A 9685-nucleotide genomic window follows, 5' to 3' on the forward strand; every position below is an offset into this window, starting at 1 on the left:
TTGTCAAACAGATAATTCCAGTGTGCCAAAGCATTTTAGAATTTTGACTATAACTCCTGATTATTATTATTATTATTATTATTATTATTATTAAAACGTTAAGTGGAAATTGGTGAAAATGTTGCATGATACTAGATGTGACACATGATCAATTGGAGGGGAAAGGGTACGAGGGAAGAAGGAAAGCAAGGGGAACCCCCCCCCCCCCCCAGGATATTTCTTTATATTTCGGGAAAGAGACTGGATGCAAATCCTTGGACATTCAAGTACAATGAAAACAAAAAGAATTAGAAACTCTCAATTGTCCCTTAGGCTTTTTTTTTAAAATCCATCCAAAGATACTCTTAGAGCTGCACTTCACCTTTTAAATTGGTTGCAAAGGTCTCTTGAACATGAGAAAAATATCAATTTTTCAAATTCCAGAATTGCATTTTGATTTACATCTGGGTTTTTGGAGACAGTTTTGCCAGACTGTGAGGTCCCTAAACAGTCCTTGGGACAGGAAATGAGCACCCATACCTACCACAGTTGTCTACCTCACAAAGGGAAGGCTCCCAGAAAGTAGTATTAGGTATGTACTTCTCATCAAAGGAAAAGTGACAGGTGCCCAGTCTCCTTTTTGGGGATACACTCTTAGTCCAACCCTGATTTGGGGGTGTCTAGGTTTTGGGGTGCCAATGTTTGGGGTGCCTAGGTTTTGGGTGCCAACTTTTGGGGCTTTCACATTTTGGGGTTCTAGGTTTTGGGGTTCTATAGGAACAGCCTCCAAATCTGTGCAACCATCCTGAACCTTAAGGAGGCAGCCATTTTAGTTGCACAAAAGATGAGGGTTTGGGGGTGCATGTGACCCCTCATCTCAGAACCTTCAACCACTAGGAACAGGTCTCATCCCTGTCAGATCATTGGGGTAGTTTCACCGGGTACGTGTTTGAATGTGACAAGCAGTGGCCATTTTTGTTGCACAAAGCAAAGATGTCGGTGTATGTGTGACCCATCTCCAAACTCGTCTCAGGAACCCCGACCACTAGGAATTACTTTTGTGTCTCTCAGAGATTCCTCGAGGGTGTGTTGGTGCTTTTTTTTCAGGGTGGAGTGTTATGCATTTCCGAGTCAGTCTCAGCACCTCTGAGAGAGAGAAGGAAGGGCCTCCAGGCTGGGAGAACTTGGAAGAAGGAAGAGGTCCTTCACTTTTCCGCAGCAGGCTTGGATCTGAGCTTCACGGCTCTGTAGTGCAGAGAGGCAAGGGGTGGGACCCTTTTTCTTCTCCCCTTGGAGAGCGTTTTCCAGAGTAGAGCCAATATTAAATGACACGGATTGGTCCATTTCCCTCCACCCCAACCAATGGAAGTAGTGAGTTAGGAGTATGCCCTCACCTGCAATTTCAGGTGTAGGCCCCCTGCTCTCACCCTGATGTTGCATTCTCCCTAGGTTCCCAGGGCTCTTTCTCTTTTCTTAATTTTCATCACAGCTTCTTTAACTTCTTGGCTTCCTTTCCATTTCACGTCTTGGCTGTTTGAGCTTCTTAGCTTTCAGTTACAGCAGGGTATAGGGGTGATCTTCCCAGCTCTACGTATTAAAAGGACAAAAGAAAGCAGTTTCTTACAGGTGAGTTTAAAGAGATTGGAAACCATCAATTTACAAGCACACCTTGCCTCTTTATTTGAGTTTAGTTTCAAGGAAGGGTCTGAAGGAGTGGCAACAATGAATGAAGTCTGCAAAGAGTCCATTCACCTGTGCTAAGCAGAAAATAGGGATATAAAGCTCATTGTACACAAGCGACATAATGACTATCAGTTAGTATCCAACAATAACATGATGGTTGGGTTACATTTCGATTTAAGTATACATTAGTGTTGGGTTAAACTTCGATTTAAGTATGGCCCAATACAAACAGGTATAAACTCAAAGATGTTGCCCTAAAAAAAAAAGTGTGTAGCAAAGCAAAAAGTCTAGGGAAAAGTAGCAATGCTAAGCTTGATTTTATTATATAGAGTATTCAAGAAATAGTATATAAACAATAATTATCTGACAAACAGGCAAGCAAAAGAATGTGTATGCAAAGCTGAGTGCTATGCCTGGAGATAAGAACAATCAATGGTATACACTGTCTGTTTGAATACAGAATAGAAATACAGATGTTTTTCTAACATCACAAATAAGTGGAGCATCCAGCATTAAGTCTATTGGCTAACTCATTGCTTACTTTAACTGGATGTGTCCATGCCAGACAGATCACTATGCTGTTTATAAAAGCTGATTTATACCACTGATGAAGATGCCAGTCGAAACACGTTTGCTTTTTAGGTTTTATTCTTGCCATTTGTACTTTTATTATTGTCATATGTCCTCCAGAAGTGCAAATATATATATATATATGTGTGTGTGTGTGTGTGTGTGTGTGTGTGTGTGCTGGGATTCACAGTTTTCAGCTGTGTACACATTGGCAACATCTGTAGGTCACACTCCCCTCAAAGGACTGTGTTCGCAGTCTGGGGGTGTTCCTAGATGTGTTGGTTCACATGACAAGCCAAGTGAATGCGACGGTCAGGAGTGCCTGTTATCAGCTCCGGCTGATACGCCAGCTGCGCCCTTTCTTCTTCGTGGTCTCTGCGAATCATACAAATGGGTTTTACTGCGCCTGCGCAGTGCTGTTCGGAATCGTCTAGAATCACTGGGCAAAGTACACTTTGCAACAATAAGAAACTTTTTGGCGGTAACTCCGCCCCTCCTCTATAAAGCCCCGGTTCCCGCTCTTTTCCCCGGTTCCATTTTTCCGCCGTGCTTGGCTGCTGTTTGGAACTTTGCTCTCGCCAGTTTGCTCTTGAATCACTGTTTTTTGGCTTTTTGACTCGGACCGTCTTCTGGATTTGCCTTTTCTGCTTCCCCCCCGGCTTGACCATTGGACTGTTGATCTCATTTCTCGACCACTGGACTGTTCATCTTCGATTTTGGTAGGATGTTGCCGCCTTTTAAAAAATGCGACGTTTGCGGGGGAAAGGTCCCCGTTCAGGATCCCCACTCGTCGTGTCTTCTCTGCCTGGGAAGGGATCACGATGCAAAGGCTTGCGGGATGTGTAAGTCCATGTCCTCTCAAGCGAGGAAAAACCGGGAATCCCGGCTAACTTCTGCCATTGCCCAGGGGAAGATCCGGGAGGGGGACCCTCGCCCCTCATCGGCTCCCTCGGTGTCTTCGGCGGCTCCTCCAACCTCCGCCCATGCTAGCCCGGCCAGCGCTCCACCGGCTTTGGTCGCTGCGGCCCATGATATCGGGCGGATGGATCCGGTCCCCGCCGCGGCCCGTGGTTCCTCGAAACCCAGTGCCTCTTCTAAGTCTGCCCATGAACAAGCGGAATCCATCCCCGCGCCGACCCCGACAAGTTCGAAGTCGAAAGACAAGCGGGCAGACACTGACCATAAGTCCCGCAGGGCAGTTTCTCCCGATCCCGGCCCGAAAGAGGTAAAGTCTGGAAAGAAGTCTTCTAAGGGGACCAAGACCTCCAAGGATCACACTACGGGCTCCAAGTCGGGCTCCTCTTCCAGGGACAAGTCGACCATGAGAGTCTCGGAAGTGCCGATTCCGTTCTTCCCACCGGAGACACCCCGTGACTCATCTTCTAAGAAGAGACTTCCCTCCACCGATGTCTCTGCCCTGGAGGCTCCGCCCGCAAAAAAGGCCAAGGCTAAGTCACGTTCCACTTCTACGGTCACTAAGGAAGGTGGTCGGGACCGTCCTCGGTCTCGTTCGCGCTCCCCACCATCTAAAGAGCGCCACCGCACCTCCTCCGAGGCTCTCCATTCCAGACACCGTACTCCCCGTGATGGCTCCGTTGGGGATCGGCTTGACACTGCAGACACTTCATACCCCACTACTGGTCAGACAGTGACAACTGGTCCTTCGGACCCTGTGACGGTTCCACGCGTTGACCTGGAAGAGAGGGAGCTCCCACCTCGCAAGAAAGCTCCTATGGTTGACCTGAGGAGGTCCCCCTCCCCGTCACCTGTGCGCGAGCCTGATGATGACGCCTACTTTTATGACTCTGAGACCGACAGATTTTACATGGCGGTTCCTAGGGACGTGGCCATGCTTAAATTTCCACCAGACCGTCTCCGGTACCAGGAAGAGGCCGCGGCTGGCCCTTCAGCTCGGTCCCGTTCTCCGACACGCCATAGACCAGAGCACAAGACGAAGTCCGCCTTGCAGATCATCCCGTCGGATTCGGAACCGGAACCTCCAGCGGAATCTGACGTTCCTTCGGACGGAGACGACCGCTCTGATGCTCTGTCTTTGGCCCTTCACCAGCCTGACCCTGCCTCTCCTACAGATGACGTGAGGTCGTTCACAGAACACGTCATCAAGATGTCACAGGCCCTCGACATCGAGCAGGCATACCCAGAGGAGCTCGCCAAGGACCCAATCGAGCGACGGGTCCAGGGCAAGATGCAGACCCCTCCGTTAATACCACTGCTGCCTTCGATGGAGTCCCTGGTCAAGCGTTCCTGGGATACTCCAGCCTCCCTGCTGGGCCCGCCACGCAAAATAGAGTCCCTTTATAGGGTCTCCGCCCCAAATGCTCCCTGGTTGATGGCTCATCCCCATCAGAACTCCTCGATCGTCGAGGGTGCTCAGCACACCCCCTCTCAACGTCAGTCTTCCTTTCCCTTAGATAAAGAGGCTAAGAAGATTGACGCTTTGGCGAGGAAGTCCTACACTGCATCGGCATTGGCTGTCAAAGCCATAAATTATACTGCCTGCATGGGTGCGTATGTTCAAACCCTCATGGAGGGGATTTCACCGATAATTCCTGATGTCCCGGATGAGTCACAGCGCACCTTGGCAGAGATCAGAGGCGAAGCTCACTCAATAGGGAGCTGGCTGATCACCGCGTCGAGGAATCTCGCGGAATGCACGGGCAGGTCCATGGCAGCTTCCATCGCGCTGCGTTGGCATGCCTGGCTTCGTGGATCGGACCTAAACCAGGGTGTCCGCGCCGCAATTGAAGAGATGCCGATTCGGGCCTGTTTCATGCCGAGACCGATGATAAACTCAATAGGAAGTTTAGATTGAAGGCGGCAGCGAGAAAACATGGCATGTCGGCTCCCAGCGCTCCCCAGTTCCGCAGGCGCCCTCGTCCATGGCAGCACCAGCAAGGTCAGTCCCAAAGGCCTTTTTATCAAGACCGTCAATTTGGCCAACAGGGTTCTCAACGCCAGAGATACCCCTCCCAATCTTCCTCTTCATCTGGCCGCCGGTCCTACCCTCCTAAATACCGTAAGGGCCGAAGACAGGAGGCTGATCAATCTAAAAAGAGGGCATGAAGCCCCCCCGCGCACTTCGTTCCACCCGGCCCCGTCTTTTTGAACATCCTTAGACCTTTTTTCAACGTGTGGGCCTCCATTACTACCGACTCTTGGGTCTTGAACATCGTCCGAAGGGGCTATACCCTCGAGTTCGAAGAGCTCCCCCCCACCGGAGCTTTTATTTCCACTGCCCCCTCGGGCACCCTTCTCGACGAAGTGCGCTCTCTCCTTCAAAAAGGGGCTGTTTCCCCTTTGCCACCTGAACTATGTTCCAGAGCCTTTTTTTCTAGGTACTTTACAGTGCCGAAACCAGATGGCGGGATTAGACCGATATTGGACTTGAGGGGACTTAATTCCTTTTTGCATTACAGGCGTTTTCGAATGGTAACATTAGCCTCCATTTTGCCCTTACTCCACCAGGGACTCTGGTTCGCGACGTTGGATCTCAAGGATGCTTATTTTCACGTAGGGATCCGAGACTCCCACCGGAGGTTCCTCGCCTTCGCCATCGGCTCCGACGCCTACCATTACAATGTTCTCCCGTTCGGCTTAGCCACGGCACCGAGGGTCTTCACAAAGTGCATGGCACCGGTAGTCGCATACCTCCACCGGAAGGGCTTCAGGGTCTTCCCTTACCTGGACGACTGGCTGTTTGCGGCTCCCTCTCGGGAAGACCTGCAGGAATCCATCCGCTTTGCACTGGACCTCCTGTCAAGTTTAGGACTCATAGTCAACCTGGAAAAGTCTCATCTGTCGCCAACCAAGCAGGTCCGTTTCATCGGCTCCGTCCTCGACTCTGAAGAATGCATCGCATATCTTCCTCAAGACCGTTTTTCGGCTCTTTCGCTTGTGGTGAGGGCCATCCAATCTCACAGGAGGATAAGGGCCAGGGACGTCCAGGTCGCCCTAGGACACATGGCTTCCACCACGTTTGTGACACCGTGGGCGCGGTTGCGAATGCGGCCTCTTCAGTCGTGGTTCCTCTCGGTTTTCGACCCCATGATGGATCCACCAGGCAAGTGGCTGACCATGCCGAGACCGGTCGCCGCCTCCCTATCATGGTGGCTAGACTCCCACAACGTTTGCGTCGGATTGCCTTTTGTTCAGCCTCAACCACAGGTGACTCTAACAATGGATGCGTCGCTAGACGGTTGGGGCGCTCATCTCTTGGACCTATGTATAAGGGACAAATGGTCCCTGCAGGAATCCAGTCTCCACATCAATGCATTGGAGATGTTGGCCGTCGAGAAGGCCCTGAAGGCCTTCGAATCCAACATCACAGGCAAGGTCGTCCTCCTCAGAACAGACAATACAACTGTAATGTACTACATCAACAAACAGGGGGGCACCAAGTCGGCGACGCTCCTGGACTTAACTCTGAGAATTTGGGATTGGTGCATACCGAGAGGGATCCGTCTCCAGGCTATTCACCTGCCAGGAGACGAGAATACCTTGGCAGATCAGTTGAGCAGGGCAGTCTCGACTTGCCACGAATGGAGATTACATCCACAGACAGTCCGCGGCCTGTTTCGCCGGTGGGGAACTCCGCGGATCGACCTTTTTGCAACGGCCTCCAACAGACATTGCCCTCAGTTTTGCTCTCGGACGCGGCACGAGGATTCTCTCGGGGACGCGTTCGCTTTCGACTGGTCCGGGGAGACTCTCTATGCCTTTCCTCCGTTTCCTCTCCTCACCAGAGTGATCTCCAAGATGTCGAGGGATCATGCCAACGCCATCCTCATCACCCCATGGTGGCCGAGACAACCGTGGTTCCCGTCTCTTCTCCACCTCTCCAAGAACAACCTTCTTCGGTTGGAACCGCGCCCAGACCTTCTGACTCTCCAGGACGGGAGGGTTCGGCACCCGGACATCGACTCACTACCGATGGTGGCTTGGAGGCTTCGCCGCTGATTTCGCTTCCGCTTTCGGTACAGAGAGTGATCCGGGCAGCACAGAAACCGGCTACGCAGAGGTCCTATGCTTCCAAGTGGCGGAGGTTTCTCCGATTTTTGGAGGAGAAGGAGCTGACGCCGGAGCATGTCACAGTGCCGGTGGTGCTGGAGTTCCTCATGTCGTTGGTGGACGCTGGGCTGTGCCTTGTGTCCGTTAAATGTTATCTCTCGGCCATCTGTTCCTATTTCCAATATAATGGTTTACCTTCCTTTTTCAGGGACCCTTTAGTCAAAAACTTTTTAAAGGGGTGCAATAACCTGCATCCCCAAGTTTCGGCGCCTACCCCGGCTTGGAATTTAGACGTTGTACTATCTGCTCTTCAGTCCAGGCCGTTTGAACCTTTAGCCACTACTGACTTGAGGTTATTGACTTGGAAGACTGTCTTCCTAGTGGCTATCACTTCTGCCCGGAGGGCAGGGGAACTTTGTGCCTTACGGAGGGATGAACCCTTCCTTTGGTTCCATAGGGACAAGGTGGTACTCCGAACTGATATCACTTTCCTTCCGAAGGTGGTATCATTTTTTCATATGTGTCAGGACATTGTCTTGCCTACCCTGGCGTCGAATCCGACCACCACTGAGGAGCGGGGTCTGCATATGTTGGATGTTCGCATAGCCCTGGCGTTCTATTTGCAGAGGACTGCGGATTCGAGTCGCTCCGACAGACTTTTCCAGTGTTACTCGGAGCCTAGAAAGGGACTACCGGTATCTTCCCAGAGACTCTCCAAGTGGGTGGCCAATACCATCCATCTCTGCTATGAGTTAGCACGAAAGCCTTTGCCAGCCAGGGTACGGTCGCATGCGACCAGGGCGGTAGCTGCATCTTCTGCCTTCCTTGCAGGAATTTCTCTGGATAATGTGTGTAAGGCTGCGGTTTGGTCCCAGCCCCTAACCTTTGTTAAGCATTATCGGCTGGACACCAGATCCAGACAAGACGCAGCCTTCGGGAGGGCAGTTTTGGTGTCGGGTTTACATTAATGGGCAATATTAATGATTCTGATGGGTGATGTGCATTATACCCACCTGTTTTCATTCTGTCTGTTGTCACGTTATGCATTGCAATTGCTGTTTAAGGTCCATATCTTGCCTCCTCAAATGCTGCAATATTGATGGTTGTCGTTATAAAGGTTTGAGAGGTTAAAACTCTCAGTGTCTTGAGTTTATCTTTGAAAAATTTTACAGGCTGATGTCATGTATAATGCAGATTGAGGCACTGACTCGTTTTATGCAAGCTCCTTTATTGTTTCAATAAATGGACCTGTGATTGTTATAGCTTGGTTGTCAGGACACTCCCTCCTCCGTTTACCTAAGCTTGCCAGTCTAACCCATTTGTATGATTCGCAGAGACCACGAAGAAGAAGGACAGGTTGCTTACCTGTAACGGTATTTCTTCGAGTGGTCATCTGCGAATTCATACAAATCCCGCCCATCCTCCCCTCGGTGTCCTGCTCATTGGCTTCTTCACTATCGCCTTCTTGGCGGAAAAATTTGGAACTGGGGAAAAGAGCGGGAACCGGGGCTTTATAGAGGAGGGGCGGAGTTACCGCCAAAAAGTTTCTTATTGTTGCAAAGTGTACTTTGCCCAGTGATTCTAGACGATTCCGAACAGCACTGCGCAGGCGCAGTAAAACCCATTTGTATGAATTCGCAGATGACCACTCGAAGAAATACCGTTACAGGTAAGCAACCTGTCCTTCCTGGAAGTCAGGGACCTTGAGACCGTAGTACACGCACTGGTAAACTCACGACTTGATTTCTGCAATGCACTCTACGTGGGGCTACCCTCGTGCTTGGTCCAGAAACTTCAATTAGTTCAAAACATGGCAGCCAGATTGGTCTCTGTTACATCCAGAAGAGACCATATAACAACGATCTTAAAATCACTTCACTGGCTGCCCATTAGTTTCCGGGCCCAGTACAAGGTGTTGGTTGTCACCTTTAAAGCTCTAAATGGCTTGGGTCCAACCTATTTTCAGGACCATCTCCTTCCATATAATCCTCCCCAGACACTTAGATCCTCAGGGAGGAATTTGCTACAGCCTTATAAAACAAGGCTGTCCACGACCTCCCAATGGACTTTCTCAGCTGTCGCACCCAGATTGTGGAATGGCCTGCCAGATGAGATCCGTCAAATTACCACCCTAAACAGCTTTAAAAAGCTATAAAGACGAATCTCTTCCCACAGGCCTTTCCTGAATAGTTTCTCCGGCCATCAGAAGAACTCCAAGATCTCCGACCGCACTTTAGTCACGGTCTATAGTTTGCTGTATATATTTTAAAATTTATTTTATTTTTATGCATGTGGTTTGTTTTTAACTCTTATATCGTTTAATTGTATTTTAAGAGGGGGGACTGAGGGTTGTGGAATACATGTTTTTTAATCTTTGTAAGCCACCCCGATTGCATCTTGTAGAGGGGTGGGATATAAATACATT

General features: G+C 50.1%; 1 protein-coding gene across 1 annotated transcript in view; it reads right to left on the reverse strand.

The window, feature by feature from the left end:
* Window positions 1-9685, reverse strand: part of LOC149320869 (E3 ubiquitin-protein ligase TRIM7-like) — a 37449-nt gene that overhangs the window by 27270 nt on the left and 494 nt on the right. The window contains exon 2 of the mRNA XM_089504919.1: window positions 1374-1566. The gene's annotated coding sequence lies outside the window, so the exon portion shown is untranslated. The remainder of the gene's footprint in view (window positions 1-1373; window positions 1567-9685) is intronic.

This window comes from Sceloporus occidentalis, unplaced genomic scaffold, assembly GCF_023333645.1.
Source record: "Sceloporus occidentalis isolate IW3139 unplaced genomic scaffold, rSceOcc1.0.p SCAF_1, whole genome shotgun sequence".
Taxonomy (NCBI): domain Eukaryota; kingdom Metazoa; phylum Chordata; class Lepidosauria; order Squamata; family Phrynosomatidae; genus Sceloporus; species Sceloporus occidentalis.